The 26,256-nt window shown below is 36.8% G+C and overlaps 1 pseudogene; it reads right to left on the bottom strand.

Annotated features, from left to right (window-relative positions):
• Positions 1-1,642: 1,642 nt before the first annotated feature.
• LOC101001975 lies at positions 1,643-10,488 on the bottom strand (annotated as a pseudogene).
• Between the last annotated feature and the right edge of the window lie 15,768 nt (positions 10,489-26,256).

Genomic DNA, 26,256 nt, shown 5'->3' with positions numbered 1-26,256 from the left:
ACATACAAATGAAACTTACCTGGCCAGGCGCGGTGGCTCATGCCTGTAATCCCAGCACTTTGGGAGGCCGAGGCGGGCAAATCATGAGGTCAGGAGTTCAAGACCAGCCTAGCCAACATGGCAAAACCCTGTCTCTACCAAAACCACAAAGAATCAGCTGGACGTAGTGGCGGGTGCCTGCAGTCCCAGCCACTTGGGAGGCCGAGGCAGGAGAACTGCCTAAACCCAGGAGGTGGAGGCCGCAGTGAGCCGAGACTGCACCACTGCACTCCAGCCCGGGCAACAGAGCGAGACTCCATCTCAAAAAAAATAATGAAATAAAAATATTACCTACATATTAGAAAAACATCAAAATTCAACCATAAATCCAGCACATTATCAAATGAATAGACAAAAATTCTACCAACAAACTTAAGAAAATATCATTATCTATGAAATTCAAGTACTATTGCTTAAAGAGCATTTACAGAACTCTCACCTCAAGGTTTCCCTGCAAAACAAGGTGAAATGCATACTCAAGACTCTTTAAGAATGAGCCACTGATAAAAACAATATACTTGTAACTTGTGTAACATTTCATACATTTTTTTCAAGCACTGCAGGATAATTAATTTGCATCAGGCTTTCCAAATTAGAAAAGTTTCACTGATAGAACTTCTTTCCAGTGGGAGTTTTCGTGACTTTTCAAGTAAATGTTAAAACTGAAAATATCCTTGCAGCTTCTAAACCATTAGAGTTTTAATCCTGTGTACGTTCTCGTATTTACAAGGTCCAGCCAGCTACAGTGTGCATTTTCATATGTACTTGAGTGGGTATGAGAGAAATGAAACATTCCACATTTGGACATTCATAGGGTTTTTCTCAGGAATGAGCTGATGTCTTCAAATGGAACTAACACAACTGAAGGCCTTAACCACAAATTTAAATTCAAAAGGCTTTTCTCTACTCTGAGTCCTCCCAAATCTTCAAAAACAGGAAAATCTGAAGGCTTGACCACCTTTCCTGCATTCTTAAGGTTTCTCTGCAGTGTGAGCTCTTTCATGTTTATGAGGGAATGGGAAAGAGTAAATGTTTTACCACATTTCTCACATTCAAGGGGCTTTATTTATTTATTTATTTTTTTGAGATGGAGTCTCACTCTGTCGCCAGGCTGGAGTGCAGTGGCACAATCTCGGCCCACTGCAACCTCCACCTCCTGGGTTCAAGCAACCCTCCCGCCCCAGCTTCCTGAGCAGCCAGGACCACAAGCATGTGCCACCACACCCAGCTAATTTCTGTATTTTTAGCAGAGACAAGGCTTCACCATGTTGGCCAGGCTGGTCTCGATCTCCTGACCTCGTGATCCGCATGCACAGGGCTTACCCCCAAACCCCCGTGGCTTTTTATGTCCTTGAAAAAGAACTAAGACAACTGAAATGTGCCACCATGCCCAGCTAATTATTTTCTTTTTTTTTTTTTTTGAGACGGAGTCTCGCTCTGTCGCCCAGGCTGGAGTGCGGTGGTGCCATCTCAGCTCACTGCAAGCTCCGCCTCCTGGGTTCACGCCATTCCCCTGCCTTAGCCTCCCGAGCAGCTGGCATGAGCCACCGCGCCTGGCATTATTTTATTTTTTGTAGAGACAGGGTTTCACCATGTTGCCCAGGTTGTTTCACATTGTTTTAATCCAGGCTGGCTATGAACTCCTGGGCTCAAGCAATACACACACCTTGGCCTCCCAAAGTGCTGGGACCACAGGCTGAGTCATTACACCCAGCCTCTATATCATGACTTCTTTCATGGTGAGTAAGGTGACTGGAATGAGTGTAGGCTTTACCGCATCTCTTACATTCATAGGGTTTTTCTCCAGTATGAATTCTTTCGTGGAGTTGAAGGGAACTAGGCGACTGAAGGTGTGGTCACATTGTTTACATTCATAGGGTTTCTCTCCAGTATGAGTACTTGTATGGTTACAAAGGGAACTCAAACGACTCAAGGCTTTGCCACATTGTTTACATTCATAGGGTCTCTCTCCAGTATGAATGCTTCCATGGTAATGAAGGGAAGTGGAACAGCTGAAGGCTTTATCACATTTGGTACATTTATAGGGTCTTTCTCCAGTGTGAGTCCTTTCATGCGTCTTAAAAGAACAAGAAAATCTGAATGTTTTCCCACATTCCTTACATTCGTAGGGTTTCTCTCCAGTGTGAGTTTGTTCGTGTATTAGACAAGAACCGGAAACAGTGAACGCTTTACCCCATTGTTTACATTTATAGGGTTTTTCTCCTGTGCGAGTTCTCTGATGTCTTTCAACTGAATTGAGAAAATAAAAAGCTTTCCCACATATTGTACATTTATAAGCTGGATTTCCACTGTGCATTATCATGTGTCTTCTAACACCTGGAACAGAAATGAAGAATTTCCCACACTGTTCACATTTATATTGCTTCTCTCCATATGGTTTGTATCCTGAGTGAGCTAGGATGTGCCTATTAAGGAGGGAATGACGTACAAAGACTTTTCCACAAATACTGCATTCCCATTGTTTTAATCCAGTAGAAATGTCCTCGTTCAGATCAAGATTTAGAATTTGGCTGACAACTTGTCCATACTGACTACCTTCTTTGCTTTCACACAGTCTCTGTACCATATGATTTCTACAGAAGCCAGGTTCCTGCAGGTTTCCTGCATCACTTCTCCGTAGAGATTCTTCTGAGAAGAATCTAGCAAAGCCCATTCCTCCTGGGTAAAGTTCACAGGCACATCCTCAAAAGCCACGGAGTCCGTTCCTCGGCTTCCCGGGTGTCCTGGCGTCAGCTAGGGATGTCCCAATTCCCGCAGGTCACAGGGTGGCAGAGGCTGCTGCAGAGCCACCTGGGCCTCCCAGAGCCAAGAAGTAGCAGCGGAGATTAACAGGAAGAGCCTACTGTTTCTTTTTTTTTTTTTTTTTAATTAAAAAAAATTTTTTTGAGACAGAGTTTCACTCTTGTTGCCCAGGATGGAGTGCAGTGGCGTGATCTTGGCTCACTGCAACCTCTGCCTCCTGGGTTCAAGTGATTCTCCTGCCTCAGCCTCCCAACTAGCTGGGATTACAGGCACCTGCCACCAGGTCTGGCTAATTTTTTTGTATTTTTAGTAGAGTTGGGGTTTCACCATGTTGGCCAGGCTGGTCTCGAATGCCTGACCTCAGATGATCCACCTGCCTCGGCCTCCCAAAGTGCTGGGATTACAGGTGTGAGCCACTGTGCCTGGCCTATACATTCTTTTCAAGCAGCCACAGATCATATACCAAGATAGACTATATCCTGGACTATCTTTAAAAGTCAATAAATTTAAAAGAATTGAAACCACATGATGACTGACCAAAATGGAAGCAAACTAGAAACCAATAGCAACAAATAGCAGAAAGAAAAAGAAAATAACAGGGTAATCTTTAAGCACTGGAAACTAAGCAACAGACTCTAAATACTATAATCTGTGGGTCAATGAGGAAGGCTCAATGGAAATACTGAATGAACATGATGAAAATTAAAATACAATATAACATAATTTATGGGACTCAACTAAAGCAGCTCTGAAAGGGAAATTTATAGCACAATTGCACTCCAGCCTGCACAACAGAGCGAGACTCTGTCTCAAAAAAAAAGAAAAAAAAAAAAAAAAAAGAAAAAAGAAAAAAAATCAATGAAGGAAAGTTTTTAAAGAAAGATCAATAAAACTGACAAAACTCTGGCACGACTGACAGAGAAAGAGAAGACACAGGTTACGAATGTCAATAATGAAACAGATATCACTACAGAGCCTGCAGGTGAAAATAAGAGAATACTAAAAACAACTCTACATATAAATTTGACAGATTGAAGGGACCAATTCTTTGAAAGGCACAAATTACTGCAACTCATCTAATATGGAATAAATAATTTGAATAGCTTTGTAAATATTAAGGAAATGGAATTTACAATTATAAGACTCCAGAAAAAGAAATCTTCAGGCCCAGATGGTTTCACTGGAGAGTTTTGCCAAATGTTTCAAGAACTAACATCAATTCTACATAATCTTTTCCATAAAATAGAAGAGAAATGAACACTTCTCAATTCATTTTATAGAGTTAATATACCCACTACCAAAACCACACAAAGTCCATAAAAAAAAAAACAGAAAATGACACATTAATATCTCTTACAAATATAGATGCAAAAATACTCAACAAAATATCAGTAAGTCAAATCTAACAATATGTAAAAAGTGTTAACACCATAACTATGCAAGCCCGGTTCAACATTTGAAAATCAGTGTAATCCACAATATCAATAATCTAAAGAAGAAAAATCATAGAGTCATGTCAACTGGTGCATAAAAAAGATTTGATAAAATTTTATGCACATTCCATGATAAAAACTCTCTGTAAACTCCTCAACTTGATAAAGAACATTTAGAAAAAAACTCTTCAGCTAACATCATACCTCATAATGAGAAACTAGATACTTTTTCTCTGAAGACTGGAAGAAAGGTAAGGACATCTTCTCTTGCCATTTTATTCAAGTTCATACTGGACATTCTAGCTCTATAATAAGATAAGAAAAGGAAATAAAATCAACCTGCATACCTTTTATTAGAAAGGAAAAAACAAAACTGTCTTTATTAGCTAATGACATGAATGTATAGCTATGTAGAAAATCCCAAGAATTGAAAAACATCTGCTGGAACTGATAAGTGAATATAGCAAAGCTGAAGGATTCAAAGTTAATGTACAATAGTTGATTGCTTTCCTATATGCTAGCAATGTACAATTGGAATTTGAAATTTTAAAAACCATTTATAATTGTGTCAATATAATGAATTACACAAGGATAAGTCTAACAAAGTATGTATAAAATCTAAATGTGGAAAACAACAGAACTCTGATAAAAGAAATTAAAAATCTAAATAAATAGAGAGTTAGTCCATGTTCATGGATTGAAAGAGTCATACTGTTAAGATGTCAGATCTTCCCAGCATAATCTATAGATTAAGATGAAATCCTGGTCAATATCTCAGCAGGTATTTTGTGGTAACCAACAAACTGATTCTACAGTTTGTGTGGAAAATACAATACCATTTAAAATCACTTTAACAATGAAATACCTAGATGCAAATTTAATAAAACATGTATAGGACTTGTATGTCAAAAACTACAAAATACTGATGAAATAAATCAAAGAAGATCTACATAAATGGTGAGACACATGTTCACAAGATAGGAAGACTAACCATAGTAAAGACGTCAGTTCTCCTCAAATTGATATATAAATTTACTGTGAATCCAGCAAGAGTTGTCATAGATATAGACAAAATTCTTCAAAAAGGCAACAGACTAGTAGCTTGACAAGAGAATAAAATGGGAAGAATCACTTTACCATACATTAAGACTTATTATATTAACAATAATAAGACAAGACAATATCTCTCAGCAAGACAGAGAGATATTGCTGGAGGGATAGACACATAGATCAATAAAATGGAATGGAGAATTCAAAAATACATCCACAGAAATACATTTAACTGATTTTTGACAAAAGTGTTGGAGCAATTCAATGGAGGAAAGATAATCTCTTCAACAAACGATGCTGGAGCAATTGAACATCTTTAGGTAAAAATATAAACCTTGACCTAAATCTCATACAAAAATTGTACAAAATTAACTCAGAGTGAATCATGAACTTAAATGTAAAATAAAAAGCTACAAAACTTTAATGAAAAAACATAGGAGAAAACTTGGGATCTAGAGCTAGACAAAGAATTATTGGACACCAAAAGCAAAATCCATAATAAAAAAATCAATAAATTGTTTCTCTAACTTTGATTTCAATTAAAATAAGACTTTTGTTCTTTGAAAGCTCACATGAAGAGGATGGAAGAATTAGCTACAGCATACGGGGTTGGGGGATATTTGCAAACCATGTGTCTTTTAGAGGACAGGTATCTAGAATAAATAAAGAATTCTCAAAACTCAACAGTTAAAAAAAATTGAACAACCCAATTTAAAAATGTGAAAAAGACATGAAGAGACATATCCCCAAAGAAGATATACAGATGGCAAATAAGCACATGAAAAGGTGTTCACCATCATGAGGAATTAGGGAAATGCAAATTAAACCACAATGAGATATCACTACACACCTATCAAAATGACTACAGTAAAAAAATAATGACAATATCAAATGCTAGCAAGAATGCAGGGAAACTGAATCTATTATACATTGATGGAGAGGATGTAAAATGTTACAGCTACTTTGGCAAATATATTGGCAATTTCTTAATAAAGCAAACATGTACTTACCATGCAGCCCAACAATTGCACTCCTGAGACTTATCTCAGAAAAATGATAACCTATGTCCACACAAAAACGTATACACGATTGTCCATAACAGCTTTGTTTGTAATAGCCAGAAACTAGAAGCAGCCAAAATGTTCTACAATAGGTAAATGGTTAAACAATGTGTGCTACCTACATACCATGGAATACTACTCAACAATAAAAAGGAATGAACTATTGATACATACCCAATTTGGATGGATCTCAATGGCATATGCTGAGTGAAAAAAAAGCCAATGTCAAAAGGTTACATACTTTGATGATTAATTTTGAGTGTCAACTTAACTGGATTAAGGGATACCCAGATAGCTGGTAAAGCATTATTTATTCTCAGTGCTTCAGTAGGCACTGAGCCCATCTCTCTTCTGCAGAAAGGGAAACTAGGTGGTTTCGCTTTTAATTAGAATGATTGGGCTTATCCAAGTGTGTGTGTGAGATGTTTCCAAAAGAGACTGGCATGTGAGCTGATGAACTGACTGAGAAAGATCTGCTCTTACTGTGGGCGGGCATAATTCAATCAGCTGGAGGCCGAGATGGAACAAAAAGGTGGAGGATTTCAGCAAATTTCCTCTCTCTCTTCTGGAGCCAAGATTCCCTTTTTCTCCTGCACTTGGACATCAGAACTCCAGGTTGTCTGGCTGTTGGACTCTGAGATTCACACCAGTGCCTCCCCCAGGCTCTTGGGCCTTTGGCCTTGGACCGAGAGTTACACTATTGGCTTATTTTGTTCTGAGGCTTTTAGACCTGGGCTGAGCTGTACTACTAGCTTTCCTGCTTCTTCAGCTTGCAAACAGCGTATTGTGGGATTTCTCTGCCTCCATAGTCAAGCAAGCCAATACCCTTAATAAATTTCTTTTCATCTCTCTCTCTTTATATCCTATCACTTCTCTCTCTCTGGAGAACACATACTATGTGATGCCATTATATAACACTCTTCAAATGACAAAATTATAAAGATGAAAAACAATCAGTGGTCTCCAGAGGTGAGAAATGGTGGCAAGGAGGGAAATGCATATAAAGAGGTAGCATGAGGAAGATCTTTATAGTGATGGAATTGGAATCATTCTGTATCTTTATTGCAGTGGTGGTTACATGAATCTACATATGTTATAAAATGGCATAGAACTATACATACACTTCATGTCAATGTCAGTGTTCTGGTTTGGGTATTTTACTATAATTACATAAGATGTAACTGGGAATCAGTTTGTTGGTAACTACAAAATAGCTGCTGAGATACTGACTGGTATTTCATCTTAATCTATAGATTATGCTAGGAAGATCTGACATCTTAAGAGTATGACTTGTTCAATCCATGAACATGGACTATCTCTCCATTTATTTAGAACTTTGATTTCTTTTATCAGATTTCTGTGGTTTTCCACATTTCATATTACAGATGAAACTGTAATAGAGGAATGTGGGATGTACAAGACCTCTGTGTATTATCTTTGCAACTTTCTGTGAATCTATCAGTTTTAAAAAATAATCTATGATTATTTAAAAACTAATCAATGTAATCATCCCATTAAATAGTCTAAAAAAGAAAAATCATGCATCTATCTCAATAGATGCAGAAAAAGCACTCAGGCCAGGTGCAGTGGCTCACGCCCGTAATCCCAGCACTTTGGGAGGCCGAGGCAGGCAGATCATGAGGTCAGGAGATCAAGACCAACCTGGTTAAGACAGTGAAACCCCATCTCTACTAAAAATACAAAAAATTAGCCAGGCGTGGTGGCAGGTACCTGTAGTCCCAGCTACTCAGGAGGCTGAGGCAGGAGAATGGCATGAACCTGGGAGGCAGAGCTTGCAGTGATCTGAGATCACACCACTGCACTCCAGCCTGGGCAACAGAGCGAGACTCTGTCTCAAAAAAAAGAAAAAAAGAAAGAAAAAAAAAGCACTTGGAAAATTCACCATCCATTTACTTTCAACAAACGAGCTGAAAAAGGGATTTATGAAAATCCTGTAGCCACTAGCATGCTTAATTATGGTGAAAGATTAAATGCTTTCCCCTTATATCAGAAACAAAGTAAGATATCTGCCATCATCACTTCTATTTAACATTGTAGTGGAAACCATAGCCAGTGCAACAAAGGAAGGGAAAAAAAGTCATACAGATTGGAAAGCAGTAAGTAAAACTGTTTTTATTCATAGACAACATGATCACCTAGGTCAAAAATCCTAAGGAATCTGCCAAAAAGCTACTAGAACTAATCAGTGGGTTTAATAAGGGTTCATGATACACAGTCAATGTACAAAAATAAATTATGTTTTTTATATAGTATTTATTTTAGTGTTGGACTGCTGGTAATCAATTCTTCCAGTGTTTAATTGTCTGAAATATTCTTTCACATTCATTTTTGAAATATATTTTCACTGAGGATAGAATTCTAGGTTGGAGTCATCTTTAAGCACTTTGAAAATGACAATCTATTGTCTTCTGACTTCCATTGTTTACATTGAAATGTCATGTGTCCTTTCTTCTGACTACTTTTAGGATTTTCTCTTTGTCTTTGATTTTTAACACTTTACTATGATTTTACTAGAGTATCATTTTTTATGTTTATTGTTCCTGGGGTATGTAGCAGTTCCTGATTATGTGGCTTGATATATTTTCTGAGTTTCTAAAATTCTCAGGCATTGTTTCTTCAAACATTGTTTAGACCCATTCTTCTTCTCCTCTCCTTCTGGGACTCCAAAATGAGTCTGCAAATCTGTGTACCTGACTTATTCTTGTTCACTGGAAGAAACTGACTCCAAATACCCTTATCTCTCTATATTAATATTTTGTAGACCTTTATGCCATAAATGTGCTATATATCATAAAGAAAATAACTCCTTTCTTGAGGTTGGGCACTAAAGTTTCTGAATAGCTTTCAAAGAACAAGTATAACATTTCTTTATTTGATTTTTACCTTCTTGTGAATTAAACAAATGCTTTTGCTTTAAAAGAAAAAGCATCAATCTCAAATACTGTTTTGGTACTTAAACTGTATTTTATAAGCATTAACTTCCATTCACCCACACTTATGGAAAAAGTCTGTATCCTTCATTTATTACTAACAGCCAGAAATATATGGTTGTGGATGCATATTTCTGTTTCAACTTTTGTTTGAGCAGCTTCCAAAACATCATCCTATAGGTTTCTGGAATCTGTGCCAAGTTCAGTTCAGATTAAGTTTCTTTGTTAGAATTGCTTTTTAAAGCATCTGGATCAGAAATCATATACTTCTGCTGCATAGCAAAGAAACATTTGGAAATCATCAGGGACATTATAATAGAGGATGAATAGCATTGTATGTTTTTTCTCTGGATAGGTAAAGGCTACAAGAAAAAATAATTTTATTAAGAATTTAGAAAATGCTAGGTTGATATTGTTAAAATATTTTAAGCATCTAATAGCTTGCTTTCAAAATAATATTGTATGTATTAATTTTCCTAAAGCTACTATGGCATATTTCTGAGTAAAGGTAGTAATTTCTTCCTTTTACCTATTTTCAGTGCTACAGACACACACAGAAAGAGAGAGAGAGCCAGAGAGAGAGAGAGAGAGAGAGAGAGAGAGAGAGAGAGAGAGAGATTAAGAAGGTATATGCAGGTTAAACATTTTTAGCTTAACATCATAATTTTGCTTTTTTGTTTTTCTCCAAATTTGAAGCAGAGACCTAAATGATTCTTTATATCATTTCAACAAACAGCAGTTGTTTGAGTAAAGAGGTTGTCTTGGGTTTGGTTTATATTTCGCTGGACAACAATAATCTATTTCTCTAAATAGAAAGACCTATCTTTAAAAAAATCTCCAAGAGAAATCTTCAGTTTCTAAAATAGTAGTACATTGTGTCATATTCCTAAGTGGGCCAGAATTTCAAAATGAATCTCAGAACTGCTGTACTTACGAAATAAATCTGAATATATGGTTTTTAGGCTCTCTAATAGTTTCTAAAATGATTGATAGGTTTTGGAAGGATCATTTGATTATGCCATAGATAGCCATGAGAAGATACGTTTAGGTTGTTGTCTAGAAACCCAAATGATTTAGTAAGCTCCAGACTGTAGAACTAGAAGAAAATATTTCTTTTTCTGATTGGAGGGTAACCTTTGTCATACTCCTTTCTGTGTTATTCTTAAGTTTAGAAATAACTTTCTCCTCCATGTTCACCTCAAAAGGTGAGCCTATGAAATCATCATGGTACAACACAACCCAAATGTACCTTCTCTTGCCTATACGTGGGATAATAAAATGATCTTTCCAAATTTCATCAATCATAAAATCATACATTAACCATCTGGGTGCTAATTAAAATATTTGTAGCTTTCATAAACCAGATCCTTCATATTGGTAGAGCTGTTTTTCCAAAATCTCTAATATATATTTGTTTCTCTTTATCTCGCTAGCAAGAAGATATTAAACGAATGGTGGACAGATTCTTTGAGGGGTAGGTAAGAAAATGCACTTTTGCTTCTTTATAGCCTATCTTATCTGCACGTTAAAGACAGAGCTAAAATGTGGTGTCTGAAATATATGTAGCAATGAAGTTTTTATTGATTGATATAAATATGTATGGCTTTGTGCAGCTGAATACTGCTGGTAGGAGTTACTGGCGTATGTAATACATTATCTTATTACACTCATTTTATGGAAGCTGATCCTGATGGGACAGTGGAAGGAGAGCTTACTCTGGCTTTCTGGAAAAGCAATTAATCCCACTGCTTATGTAGTAACCATGTCTTGGATCGCACTGGTGTGCTGGCACCCTTTCTCCTTTTATTAAAACAAAAATGCAGCTGCTGACCAGAAGTGCAGCTCTACAAGTGGGGCTTTCATCATGTTGGTAAGAGATTCATATCCAGGGTTGACATCATTTCAGTTATGGCCTTTTCATTATTAAAGTTTGGAATTTCAAGTTTGTTTATTAAAGATTTAAAGCTATAGGTTAAATCACCAAATTGAAATCCACTTATTTTCCTATACTATGATAAGTGGATAAGGTGTGCTGGAAAATATATTTTTCAGATTTTTACCACCAGATGAATTACTTGAATTGTGAAATGCATTGTATCAGAAAGGAACTGACCTTTATTTTTTCCTGAATCTTCAGCATTTCTTCTTTATAAGTAACTTTCACATCCCTCAGTTTCTAGTAAGTGTATTTAGCAAATGTTTTAGAACTGCTGACTATTAAGTGTTAGTAAAAATAGTGGTGAGGACTTTTACTTAGTCCTTGTGGCAACTTTACTGTACATTTCATCTGTTTCTCATCCATCTTTAAAATTGATAATTATTTGAGACACGTGGAATTCACCAATGTTTATGATGATTTTTAACTCTCAGTACAGTCTTATGCTCAAGGGCTCTCTTAATTCATAATCCGAACTTTTTCATGCTGGCACTGCATCTTTTATTGAAAAAACAAAAATTAGCAGAATGCTTTTTATCTAGGTGTCATGTAAATTCTGTTTTAAATAGCAGAATTCACATTGTATAGTTGACAAAGACGATTTTATAAAGACATTCATGAAACAGAAAGTTCATATTCTAAAATTTCTAGTGTTTTGAGTTTTTGGCATTTTAGCTCTTGCTTTCCCATTAAATCATAGTCTGTTTGGTTTCACTTTTGACCTCTATAAAAATTATTGTAATAAAGACCTTTGAATAGGTACACGATGGCTTTTATTTTCATGCCCTGTGCATTCTGCATATGTATTATTAGTAGGTAATAATTTGGGTTTTTAAACATTTGTTTTGTTAAAATGAAAGTAACTTGAGAAAAAGCAGTTGGCATAATGGCTGTGACATCACTGACATCTTTTCTTTAAAAACTATTTAAATTATTTAGTTACACATTACAGGAAGCAGAGTAGAAATAAATCCAAAAGCTTACAATTCTTGAAATAAAAGTGTTTGTTGCTGTGTTTCCACACCCAGTTACCTGATGTCAACCAGGTGTCCTCCAGTTCAATTCAATTCGAACACCAACTACCCAGAGTCACCATCAGACACCACAGGCTAAGGACAAAGTCCTTCACCGCCTCCACTTCAGGTTCCAGTCATACGTTTTGGGTGTTACCAAAACTCCCACACTTCTGCCCAGCTGAGGCTTTCCACAGCTCCCCTGTGTTTTGTGGTTTGCCAGAATGACTCGCAGAACTCAGGAGATCACTGTATTTGAAAGAATTGTTTTATTATAAAGGATCTAAATGAACAGTTAGATGAAGAGATACCTAGAATAAGGTATGGCAGGATCACCCGATTGAACTCTCCAGCCTCCTCCCCTCTCTGAAAGTTGGGCTGGTCCAATGCTCCAATCTTTTAATCATGATGTTATTCCTTCTGATGACCAGCCCTCATCTTGAAACTAGGCGCTTTGCCCAGTCATTTCATTAGCATAATAAAGACACTCCTATCACTCAGGAAATTCCATGGGTTTTTGTCTGTGCCAGGAATCCAGGACAAAGGTCAGATATACATTTTTTATTATATCACAGTTGCCTGTTATAATGGTTACAGTGACAAATACTTGTCATTGGGGAAAAAAACCAAAGAGAGAGATAGACAATTCTGATGGAATTTCACACACAGTGGTAATCAGTAGATTAATGACAGTCACTGGATAAATCTCATCGGGGAGTTACTTTTTTTTTTTCTTTCTGCACCTACCTTTAAGGTAAGTTTAAAGATTCATAATAACTAGTTACTTATTTGATACAGAATCATGGAAAGAATGTTCTGGGCTATTCTGGGCACACTGCCTACGGGGTAGTCCTACTCCGCAAGAAGCAGTTAAAAAACAAAAAAACAAAAAAACAAAAAAACAAAAAACCAATAAAAGATAATGTTCTGGGCTCAGCATGGTGGCTCACACCTGTATTACCACTACTTTGGGAGGCTGAGGCAGGAGGACGGCTTGACTTCAGGAGTTTGGGACCAGCCTGGGCAGCATGGTGAAACCCTGTCTCTAGAAAAAACACAAAAATTCGCCTGGTGTGATGGTGCGTGCCTGTGGTGCCAGCTACTCGGGAGGCTGAGGTGGGAGAATCTCTGGAGCCCAGGAGGTTGAGGCTGCAGTGAGCTGTGATCACACCACTGCACTTCAGCCTGGGTGACAGAGCGAGACCCTGTCTCAAAAGTAATAAATAATAATAATAATAGTAATAATATTCTGATTCTAGTTTAGATTTTTTTAAAACCTTATATTTCACAAAGGCAATAAACACCATTCAGGGTACCTGACATAGGCAGTTTTTACCCATAGAAAACTATTACCATTAGCCAACTTGTATTTAAAATACCTATGTTACTGCAATTTACTAACACACAGATTAATTTATTTCTTCAGCCACACATTGTTAATGCCAAAATCTCAAATCTGAATATTGACTTTCCATAAGCCTTTGCTCAAAGTACCTATCCATAGTATAGTTCAAATTACGGAATAAAATTTTCTCTGAAATATTTGATGTTCAAATGGTAGTATAATAATTGCATTACATATATCATATTACTATATTTTATTTACCTTTTGTTAATATAACTCTAACTGGCACAATAAATTTCTTTATGAATAATGAATGAATGACACAGTTCAAATCTTACAGATATGGAAACTGAACCACCATTCTGTTTTTATTATGAGGGCAGGAATTGAATTTAGGTTTCCTACTAAGTTCTATACGTAGTATCAATTACTATCCTAGATGTACTTCTCTGTGTATCAATTATTATACTAGATGTACTGCTCCCAAAATAATCAGAAATCTCAAAGCTTTATAACCTAGGAATGGCTGAGCACTGAGTGGAGATAGGATTGCTAACGCCACTATAAGAAATCAAGAATGATTTTTAAAAATCCTCTTTTGTCAGTAACAACCACTTTCTTCCAACGGAACTGGCAAATGCTGCAAAATACAGTTTTCAAGAAATTAGTAAAATTAAATATTTTAAGTAGAGAATGTGATACTTGATTGAAATTATTGCTGTGTTTTGGGGTAATGTAGACAAAGCATTAGAAGAAAGGATCAGTTATTTTAGGGAGAAAAATCAATTTAAGACAACCTAAAAAATCTTTATTTAGTTTTCTAGCTTTTTTTTTTTCTTTTTTTTTGAGACAGGGTCTCACTCTGTTGCCCAGGCTGGAGTACAGTGGTGCCATCTTGGCTTACTGCACCCTCGACTTCCTGGGTTCAAGCAATCCTCCCACCTCAGCCTCCTGAGTAGCTGGGATTATAGGTGTGCACCACCGCCCACAGACTAATTTTTATATTTTTAGTAGAGACAGGATTTCACCATGTTGGCCAGGCTGGTTTCTAACTCCTGACCTCAAATGATCCACCCTCCTCGGCCTCCCAAAGAGATGGGATTACAGGCGTGAGCCACTGCACCCAGCCTGTTTTCTAGCTTTCTTTTAAACCAATAAGATAGGAACAAAGTATACTTATCGTTTATATATAAAACTCTAAATTATTAATATATAAAATTACATTACATAATTTTTAAAAGTACGTTGCATATTTACGATTGTGTGTGTACATATATATGTACTCATATATATGTACTTGGAAAAATATATGTACTTGGATATACATATGTGTATGTGCACGCGTGTGTGTGTGTGCATGTGTGTGTGTGTATATATATATGTACTTGGACAGATAGTATCTCCTGGGAGTGGGAAGAGAGAAAAAGAGAAGTTCAGGGTGGTGGGGTGAGTAACAGATAAAACGAAGGAAAAATGAGACTCACAATAAGTCATAAACAGAAAAGGCAGACAGACAGCTAATAAAATTGGACTATGAGGGTAAAACAAATACAGCTAGATTTTGCTAGATTTTTTTTTTTTTCTTTTTGAGATGGAATATTTGCTCTTGTCCTCCAGGTTGGAGTGCAGTGGCATGATCTTGACTCGCTGCGACCTCTGCCTCTCGGGTTCAAGTGATTCTCCTGCCTCAGCCTTCCGAGTAGCTGGGACCACACTCTCCTGCCACCATGCCCGACTAATTTTTGTATTTTCAGTAGAGACGGGGTTTCACCATGTTGGCCAGGCTGGTCTCGAACTCCGAACCTCAGGTGATCCACCTGCCTCGGCCTCCCAAAGTGCTGGGATTATGGGCGTGAGCCACCACGACCAGCCCAATACAGCTAGATTTTTAAAAACAGATAAACATTGCTAGAATTTCACAATCAGGTATTTACTGAGTACACACTATTTGCTTAGCATTATGCTAATAAGGGAATAAAGAGGAAGTTTAAGCTATGGCCCCTGGTTTCAAGGAATATAAAATTCAGTTGGGATGACCAAATTAACATACATAAAAAACGTGGAGAAATAAGTTATATGGTTTTGGTGTGGAATGAGTTTGCTCTTCAAAGGAAGTAGAATTCACAGGTTTTAAACAAAAAGCATGTAAATTCCTTCCTAAAGTTTCATACAATCATTCCTGAAATCAGGTCTTTTGTGTTTCCACTAGGAAATTGTAACTTATTTGCTAAAAAGTATATAAGAAGCAGGTCAATGTAATGTTATAACATCACTGTTTTATTTTTTTCTAGAATGTAGCTACTAAAGATTTAAAGCCACAATTTTGCGACCCTTCCAGTTACTGCTCTAACAGCCAGATAAAGTTAAGCTGCTGTTTTGACTCAAACCCTGATATCAGGCTGGAAGTTTTCTTTCTTCTTTTGTTCCTACCCTTTATGCACTATGTAAAGAAAAAAATATTAACAGAAATGACCTACAGAATCCCTTAACTTATCAGTGAGGATAAATTTGCAAGACATAATTTTCTCATGTTATTTCAATACTATTAAAATTATTTCAGATACATCAAAATTTGATAAAGAATTTCAACTAAAATGAACCTCCATTTGGTAAATGGTGTTGTTACTAGCATTGTGTAGAGCAAGATTTTTTTTTACAATAGAGAAGTCCTTTGTGGTCAGTGGGGTATAAAATATGGCTTTAAATGCCAAAGTGTAATGAAATTAAATTTATGTCACTCTATTTTTGCTTTCTTTTCTGTGAACTAATCATGAATCTACTGCGTCACTTGAGTTTGCTTAACAGCTGGTGTTGATGAAAAGATACTGGTCTTAATATATAGTAAGGATGGCTATAATAAACCCAGTACAATATGCTGAAAATTTTTATGAGTCAATTCATAACGTACATGCGAACTTGTCAGAAAAAATCAATACCTTGGTGAACAATAAAGTCGGGGGGCGATTCTGAGATCAGAGTTTTTAGACTATTTACCATTTAAGTTTGTAAAAGGTAGCTATTTTAAAATTATATGTGAATTGCATTTGCATATTTTAGCTAGTTATTTTGCCCCCAAAACAAATCAAAGATTTGTTTACTAATTTTTTTCCAATTTGATAGCTTATGTTAGGAAAAACTGGATATGATGATATTAATTTGCTGTTAACTAATGTTGTACAACATTGCTAAATGACAGTCCATCTGTCAAATTAACGTCATGACATCCCACTTGTTATTTTAATATGTTATGAAGATGAAATGTGTTTTTTAGATATGTTTTACATTTGTACTAAGTAATGGAAAGTACGATATATTATGTGCCTGTGCCCTGAGGAAAGTTTTGAACAAAAATAATTGAAGGTAATAAATCTTACCCCCTTTCCCTCCTTGTTGCCCCTTTCCTGGTATACCTGCTGTATGACTGACTGTATCTCCTGTGTGTAGCAAGTCTTCTAGATAGCGGCAAAGACTGAGACCTATTGTGTGCATTATATAACAAAACCCAGCCTACTTCCCAAAAGTTTGCTTTGCCCTGGAACACAGACTTAATAAACATTCTCTATGATCAGTTTCATGACTGGATTCCCTTTTCTAAGATTGAACTGTGCTCTTGAATGATGTTGCTATTGAACGTCAGACAAGTTTTTCGAATAATTAGGAACATCTACAAGCTAATAAATCTCTCCTACAGTTTTAATTTGATTGTATACTTGGTAGATGTTTTTGCTTAAGAGGGTGTGTAGGGGGTGCATGATTTATAATGTGTTTGGGTTTTTTGTTTAAATTGTCATAGGCAGCTGTGTGGTAAAATTTGGTGCAGAGAAATGATGCCATTCACATTTGATATATAACTTATTATTATCTTTAATAATGCCTTGATCTTGCCAACATTCCCCAGTGTGAATTTTTACAATTTGAAGATGATTCACCTTGAGACACATCACTCTAACAACTAGCATTCCTTAGAGTGCTTTGTTTTCATGTGTAAACATACAGCACAATTATTATACAGTATCCTTTCAAAAATGATTACAGTTTCACAACTTTTGTGTAACATTATCCAGAGTATGTTCGGTGTATATTTAAATATGACAATATCTCATGAAAGGAAATTTTTAAACTATTTAAATGGAATACTTTTCAACAAGAAATAATGATGTGAATATAAACTAATCCAATATATATGAATGTAGCCCAGGCTTGCAATATTGGTTTATCCATTAATTTTCTTAGCCCAGGTGTTTGTTTAGTGGGAAGTCATCTCACGAAGTGATGATAGATGTATTTTACTCAGAGCTGGTTATAGAAGCTCTTGTACTTTTCATGCTCAAAACTGTTTCGCTAGGAACCATTGCCTAGAAAGCGGGGAAAAAAATCACCATTCAGGAAAATTATTCCTGACTTTTCAATAGAAGCAGCACTTTCTAAAAGCTTTAATGAACAAATTAGAACATTAAAAAACCCAGGTAGAAACGAATTTTATTACAAAATTCTTTTTTTTTTTGAGATGAAGTTTCACTCTTGTTGCCCAGTCTGGAGTGCAGGGGTGCGATCTCGGCTCACTGCATCCTCCTTCTCCTGAGTCAAGCGATTCTCCTGCCTTAGCCTCCCAAGTAGCTGGGAGTACAGGCATGCGCCACCACACCTGGCTAATTTTTGTATTTCTAGTAGAGACAGGGTTTCACCACGTTGGTCAGGCTATTCTCAAACTCCTCACCTCAGGTGATTGACCTGCCTCGGCCTCCCAAAGTGCTGGGATTACAGTTGGGAGCCACCACACCTGGCCATAAAATTCTTATTGAATAATTTTAGATCAGATTTTTTTTTCTCTAAAATGGGGATCTTTTACTATGCAGACTATTTTTTTTTTTTAGATGTAGTTTCTTTCTGTCGCCCAGGCTGGAATACAGTGGAGTGATCTAGGCTTTGGGCTTACTGCAACCTCCTCCTCCTGGGTTCAAGAGATTCTCCTGCCTCAGCCTCCTAAGTAGCTGGGATTACAGGTGGCTGGACCACGCTCAGCTGATTTTTAGTAGAGATGGGGTTTTGCCACGTTGGCCAGGCTGGTCTCAAACTCCTAAGCTCAAGTGATCCGCCCGCCTTGGCCTCCCAAAGTGCTGGGATTATAGGCATGAGCCACCAGACCCGGAGAAAACCATTGTTATTAACAACACTCTGCGGTACATCCTTCCAGGATATTTTTTACAAACTACTTTTTAAATTTAGTTATACTTACCCATAGTACTTTGCAAACCACCTTTTTTCACTTAATAGATATCTTTCCAGGTCAATAATACAGCTCTTCATAATTTTTAATGATGACATGGCATTCTGGTCGTAGTGAAACAACATAGAGGTAAACATGACAGTTGTTTCCAATTTGGAGTGATTATAAACAAAATGTTTGGTGATTTTTTTTTGGAGTAAATTCCTAAAAATTGAAATTATTGGATTTAAGTGTTGAGATATTTGATAATTTTATGTATCTTGCCAAATTGCTGTGAGAGTAATACGAATCAGTATGCAAATTTCCATAGCTACCAACAGTATGCAAGAGTCCTCCACACTTTCACCTGCTCTGTGGACAATCTGTTTCCAATATTTGCCAGTTAGATAAAATACAAATTCTATTTTATTGTTACAAGTTAAATATCTTATGCCAGGTGTGGTGGCTCATGCCCGTAATTCCAGCACTTTGGGAAGACGAGGTGGGTGGATCACCTGAGGTTAGGAGTTTGAGACCAGCCTGACCAATATGGTGAGACCCCATCTCTACTAAAAATAACAAAAATTAGCCGGGTGTGGTGGTGAGCGCCTGTAATCCCAGCTACTTGGGAGGCTGAGGCAGGAGAATTGCTTGAACCCAGGGGGTGGAGGTTGCAGTGAGTTGAGATCATGCCACTGCACTCCAGCCTGGGTGACAGAGCGAGACTCTGTCCAAACAAACAAACAAACAAACAAACAAAAAAACTTCTATTACTGATGGAGTAACACATCTTATACATTTAGTGACAACTGTAATTTTCTTCATTTGTGAATTACCAGGAAATGTATGCCTTTTCCCTGTTTTTCTATTTAAGTATTCATCTTTTAAAAATTAATTTGTAAGAGCCCTTTATATAGTGAAGATATTAGCCTTCTGCATATCATATGTTGAAGTTTATTTATTTATTTTTTTTTGAGATGGAGTCTCTCTCACTCTGTCTCCCAGGTTGGAGTTCAGTGGCGTGATCTCAGCTCACTGCAACCTCCGCCTCCTGGGTTCAAGTGATTCTTCTGCCTCAGCCTCCAGAGTAGCTGGGATTACAGATGTGTGCCACCACGCCTGGCTAATTTTGTATTTTTAATACAGACGGGGTCTCATCATGTTGGCCAGGCTGGTCTCTATCTCCTGACCTCAAGTGATCTGCCCGCCTTGGCCTCTCAAAGTTCTGGCCTTGAAGTTTATCTTTTAACTTAGTTTATGTTATGTGGTAGATTTGTGGTCAATTATGTGGTGAATTATATTAGCCTTTTTACTGAGTTTCTAGCTTTAGTGAGTGCTAAGAAAGGTCATCTTTACCCAAGAATATGAAATAATACCTTTTCTTTTCTTTTTTTTTTTTTTTTTTTTTTTTTGAGACGGAGTCTCGCTCTGTCGCCCAGGCTGGAGTGCAGTGGTGTGATCTCGGCTCACTGCAAGCTCTACCTCCCTAGTTCACACCATTCTCCTGCCTCAGCCTCCTGAGTAGCTGGGACTATAGGCGCCTGCCACCACACCCAGCTAATTTTTTTTTTTTTTGTATTTTTAGTAGAGATGGGGTTTCACCATGTTAGCCAGGATGGTCTTGATCTCCTGACCTCGTGATCCGCCTGCCTCGGCCTCCCAAAGTGCTGGGATTATAGGCCCGAGCCACTGCACCCAACCATCTTTTATTTTCTTCTAGTGTTTCAATAGTTTTGTTCCATTTATTTTTTTAATTCATTTTAATTGATAAATAATTAAAAAAAATTTTTTTTGAGACAAGAGTCTTACTCTGTCGCCTAGGCTGGAGTGTAGTGGTATGATCTCAGTTCGCTGCAATCTCTACCTCCTGGGTTCAAGCAATTCTCCTGCTTCAGCCTCCTGAGTAGCTGGGGCTATAGGTGCGCACCACCGTGCTCGGTTAATTTTTGTATTTTTAGTAGATATGGGGTTTCACCGTGTTGGTCAGGCTGGTCTTGAACTCCTGGCCTCAAGTGATCTGCCCATCTCGGCCTCCCAAAGTGCTCGGATTACAGGCATGAGCCACTGCACCCAGCCTGATATATAACTAACATACATTAAATTGTACATATTTAAACTATATAATTTGACAAGTTTTGATGTATTTGTAACCCATGAGGCCATCCATCATCTCAAAAAGTTGTCTCATGCCTCTTCATAGATCCCCCTCCCAACTCTTTTTCTGCAACCCCTTACCCCTAGGTCCCCAAACAACCACTGATCAGCTTTCTGTCACCATAGATTAGTTTACATATTCTAGGATTTTATATGAATGGAGTCATACAGTCATACAGTATGTATTCTTTTTTGTCTGGCTTCTTTCACTCAGCATAATTATTTTGAAATTTCATGTTGCACATGACAATAGTTTACTTTCTTTTATTGCTCAGTACCATTCCAATGTACGGATGTGCAAAATTTGTTTATTTGTTCACATGTTCATGGACATTTGGGTAATTTCCAGTTATTTGTTATAACAAATAAAGCTGCTATGAACGATCATGTACAAATCTTTGCATGGATGGATCCTTTCATTTCCCTTGGGTAAATACCTAGGAGTGAAATGGCTGAATCATATGGTAGGCGTATGTTTGACCCTTTTAGAAACTGTCAAACTGTTTTCCATAGTGATTGTACCATTTTACATTCCTGTCAGCAAGATATAAAAGTTTAAGTTCCTCCACATTTTTGTCGACACTTGGTATGCACAGTCTTTTTGATTTTAGCCATTCTAGTGGGTATGCAGTAACATTTTATTGTGATTTTAATTTGCATTTCTCTAATGACTAATGATATCGAGCATCTTTTCATGTGTTTATAGGTCATCCATAGATCTTATTTGGTGAAGAGTCTGTTCAAATCTTGTGCTCATTTAAAAAACTGGTTTGTTTGTTGTTGAGTTTTAAGAGTTCTTTATATATTCTGGATTCAAGTTCTTTATCAGATATATGCCTTGCACATATTTCCTTCCAGTTTGTGACCTTTCATTCTATTAACAATGGCTTTCAAAGAACAGAAGCTTTTAAGTTTGATGAATCAAATTTGTCAATATGGATCATACTTTTGGTATCATATCTAAGACATTTTTCCTTCACTCTAGGTTACAGAGATTTTTCTCCTGTATTTTTCTCCTGTAATTTCCTTTAAATTAAATGTAATTTAAAGTCTGTGATGCACTTTGGGATAATTTTTGCATGTGATATATGAGGTATGAGTCCAATTTTTTTTTTTTTTAATCCAATTATTCCAGCAACATTTGTTGAAATTAGTATCTTTTCTCCACTGGATTGCTTTTGTGCCTTTGTCAAGAATAAGTTGTCCAGGCTAGGCATGGCGGCTCATGCCTTTAATCCCAGCACTTTGGGAGGCTGAGGCGGGAGCGTCACTTGAGCCTAGGAGTTTGAGAACAGCCTGAGCAACATGGTGAAACTCTGTCTCTACAAAAAGTACAAAAACTTAGCCAGGTATGGTGGTGTGTGCCTGTAGTCCTAGCTACTCGGTAAGCTGAGGTGGGACAATTACCTGAGCTCAGGAGGTCAAGGCTGCAGAGTGAGACCCTGTCTCAAGATTAATAAAAAGGTTGTCCATATATGTGTGGGTCTATTTCTGACTCTATATGCTGTTCCACTTACTTGTCTATACTTACAATACCGCACTATCTTGACTATTACATCTTTTTAAGTCTTGAAATCAGATAAGTGTTAATCCTCCAACTTTGTTCTTCTTTATAAAAATTGCATTGACCATTCTAGGTCCGTGACATTTCCTTATGAATTTTAGAATTTGTTTATCTATTAATACTAAAACGCTCATGGTAATTTTGATTAAGATAACGTTGGGAAGATTGGTATCTTTAAAATATTGGGTCATCCAATGTATGAACAAAGTATAGCTCTCCATTATTTGGCTCTTAATTTCTGTCAGCAACATTTATTTTTATTTTTATTTTTATTTTTTTGAGACAGGGGCTCACTCTGTTGCCCAGGCTGGAGTGCAGTGGCATGAACACGGCTCACTGCAGCCTCCATCTCCCAGGCTCAAGCAATCCTCCTACTTCAGCCTCCCAAGTAGCTGGGACTACAGGTATGCACCACCACACCTGGCTAGTTTGTTTTTTTTTTTTTTTTTTTTTTTAATTCTTAGTAGAGACGAGGTCTTGCTATGTTGTCCAAGCTGGTCTTGAGTTTCTGGGCTCAAGCAATCCTCCCGGCTTAGCCTCCCAAAGTGCTGGGATTACAGGTGTGAGCCACTGCACCCAGCCCTCTCAGCAATATTTTATAGTTTTAATAGTATAGGCCTTGTACATTTTTGTACACCTTTTGTCACATTTATTCTTAAATGTTCCATATTTTTATAAATATGCTGTATTTGTGTTACAAATATGTTGTTTTTCATCACAATTTCTGATTGTTATTAGTATAGAGAAATACCATGGATTTTTGTATATTGCTTTTGTGTCCTGTCACCTTTCTAGACTCACATTAGTTCCAGTAAAGCTGTGTATATTGCATTGGATATTCTACATGGATGGTCATATCATCTGTGAACTTCCTTTCTAACTGGATGCTTTTTATTTCCTTTTCTTGTTTATTGCACTAGCTAAAACCACTAGTACGAATGTTAAATAGGCATGGTGAGAGGAGACAAATTTGTCTGGTTTTTAATTCTAGGGAGAAAGCATTCCATCATTCCTCATTAAGTATGATGTTAGAAGGATATTTTTTGTAAATGCCTCTTACCAAATTGAAGAAATTTTCTTCTATTCTCATTTGCTGAGAGTTTTTTTTGTTTTGTTTTGTTTTTAAAGCAGGAATGTGTGTTGGATTTTGTCAATTGCTTTTTCTGTGTCTATGAGATGATCTATGGTTCTTTTTCAGTTTGTTAACATGATGATTCACATCGATTTATTTTTTAATATTGAACCATTCTTGCATTGCTGGGATAAACCCAACTTTATTGTGATGTATTCTTCTTACATTGATGGACTTGACTTCCTAATACTTTGTTTAGAATTTTTACTACTTTGTTCATGAGGAATATTGATCTGTAGTTTTCTTGTGATTCTTTGATGGTTTTCATATCAAGGTAACACTAGCTTCATAGAATGAGTTGGGAAATATTCCCACTCTTCACTTTCCTGAAGGAGTATGTATAGAATTATTTCTTCCTTAAGTGTTAAGTAGTATTTGCACTGGAGTTTTCATTATGAAATTATTTTTAACAGCTTCAGTTTTGTGGATAGATATAGGGCTATTTAGATTATCTATTTCTTCTTGAATGAGCTTTTATAGTGTGAGTCTTTCAAGGGATTTTTTCACTTAATTTAAGCTGTAAAATTTATGGGCATAAAATTGCTCATAATAGTCTCTTATTATTCTTCCAATGTCTGTAGGATCTTTAGTAATATATTCTCTTTTATTCCTGATTTTGGCAGTTTGTATCTTTTATTTTCTTGATTAGAGCGGCTACAGGTTAATCAATCATATTGATTTTCATAAAGTACAAGCTTTTGGTTTTACGGATTTTCTTCATTACTCTTTCATTTTAAAGATTTCTATTCTCTTATTGTTTCCTGTCTTCTTCTTCCTTTGAGTTTAATCTGATCTTACTTTTCCAGTTTCTTAAGGTATGAGCTGAAGTCAATATTTTGAGATCTTTTTCCATTCCTATCATAGGCTATTAGTCCTAAAAATTTCTCTCTAGTCAAAATAATTTCTAATTTCCTTTGTGATTTCTTCTTTGATTCACTGATTATTTAGAACAATATTGTATAATTTCCAAGTACCTAGGCATTTTAAATACCTTTTTCTATTACTGACTTCTAATTAAATTGCATTGTGGTCAGAAAACTTACCTTGTATGACTTAAATAATTTAAAATTAATTGAGACTTGGTTTATGGGCCAGAAGATGGTCTCTCTTGATAAATGTTTCATGAGCACTTGAAAAGAATATTTCTCCTGCTGTTTTTAGTCGGACTGTCCAAGTTGGTTGACAATGTTATTTCAGTCTTGAGTGCCTTTTCTGCTTTTCTGTCAACTTGTCATATTGGTTACTGATAGAAGGGTTTTGAAATATCTTATATAATTGTGCGTTTGTTTATTTCTCTTTTCAGTTTTATCAGGTTTTGGTTCATGTATTTTGAAGCTCTGTTATTAAAGGTATAAATTTTTAAGATTTTTATGTCTTCTTGATGAATGGAAATAATCTGGGCCTTGAAGAGTAAGAAGTCAGATAAGCAGGAGAAATCATGGGCTCACTGAGGTTAGGTTTATTCAGACACATTTGTTTTCCCCTCTACTTCATTCCAAAAAGATTTAAGATGGGTAGTTATTTAGCTCCTTCTATATTCTAGATATTAGAATAATGTTCTTCAGAAAATAAACTTTTACTGTAATCTTATGGCAAAAATACATTGTACATAGGGACCTAGTGCATACGCTTATTTATATATATTTTATATATGTATGTGCATATAAAAAAGTTTCAGGCCAGACACAGTGGCTCAGACCTGTAATCCCAGCACTTTGGGAGGCTGAGGTGGGTGGATCACTTGAGCTCAGAAGTTTGAGACCAGCCTGACCAACATGGTGAAACCCTGTCTCTACTAAAAATACAAAATTAGCCAAACCTGGTGGTGCATGTCTGTAAACCCAGCTACTCGGAAGGCTGAGGCAGGAGAATAGCTTGAACCTGGGAGGCAGAGGTTGCAGTGAGCCGACATCGTGCCATTGCACTCCAGCCTGGGAGACAAGAACGAAACTCCTTCTCGAAAAAGAAAAAAAGGTTTCACACATACACACCCACAAACACACACACACACACACACAAAATTACCCTTACTGTATGTGGTATAGTCTGAGACTTTCTCTTCTCTTCCACATAATTTTTAAAAACTAATACTAGCCATAACCCACTAATTTGATTTAATGACCAATGACTAGATTGCAACTTGCAGGTTGAAAAAGGCCCTACAAGGATAATAGAAATATGAATAACGCATAGTTCATGTCCTCAAGGAACTTTCATTGTAATGACAGAGGCAGACACATAAACAGATACAGTTCAGCACAACATAATAAACTGTGCTAGGACACGGGGCACTGTGGGATGTTAGAGTTGGTGAGGTGAAGAACAGTGTCACTCGTGTCCTAGGCCAAGGGAACCACGAGGGAAAAGAAAAAGCTTCAAGTTAAAAGTAGAGAGTAGTGGGGGAAAGAAGCTACAGATATATAGAGAACTAAGTCACTTAGGGCTTTGTATGAGGAATTTGGCCTTCATTCTGCAGGTGATGAGAAGCTATCAAAGCACTGTAAGTAAAGAGGTGATACAATCAGATTCGTGATTTCAGGAGATCACTCCAGCTGCAGTGTGAAACGTAAGAGAAGGACAAGACTGGGGACAAGAGGACTAGTTAGGTT

Source organism: Papio anubis, chromosome 17 (assembly GCF_008728515.1).
Source record: "Papio anubis isolate 15944 chromosome 17, Panubis1.0, whole genome shotgun sequence".
Lineage (NCBI taxonomy): Eukaryota > Metazoa > Chordata > Mammalia > Primates > Cercopithecidae > Papio > Papio anubis.
The sequence above is the reverse complement of the archived record's forward strand: the minus strand, read 5'-3'. Positions and strand labels throughout refer to the sequence as shown.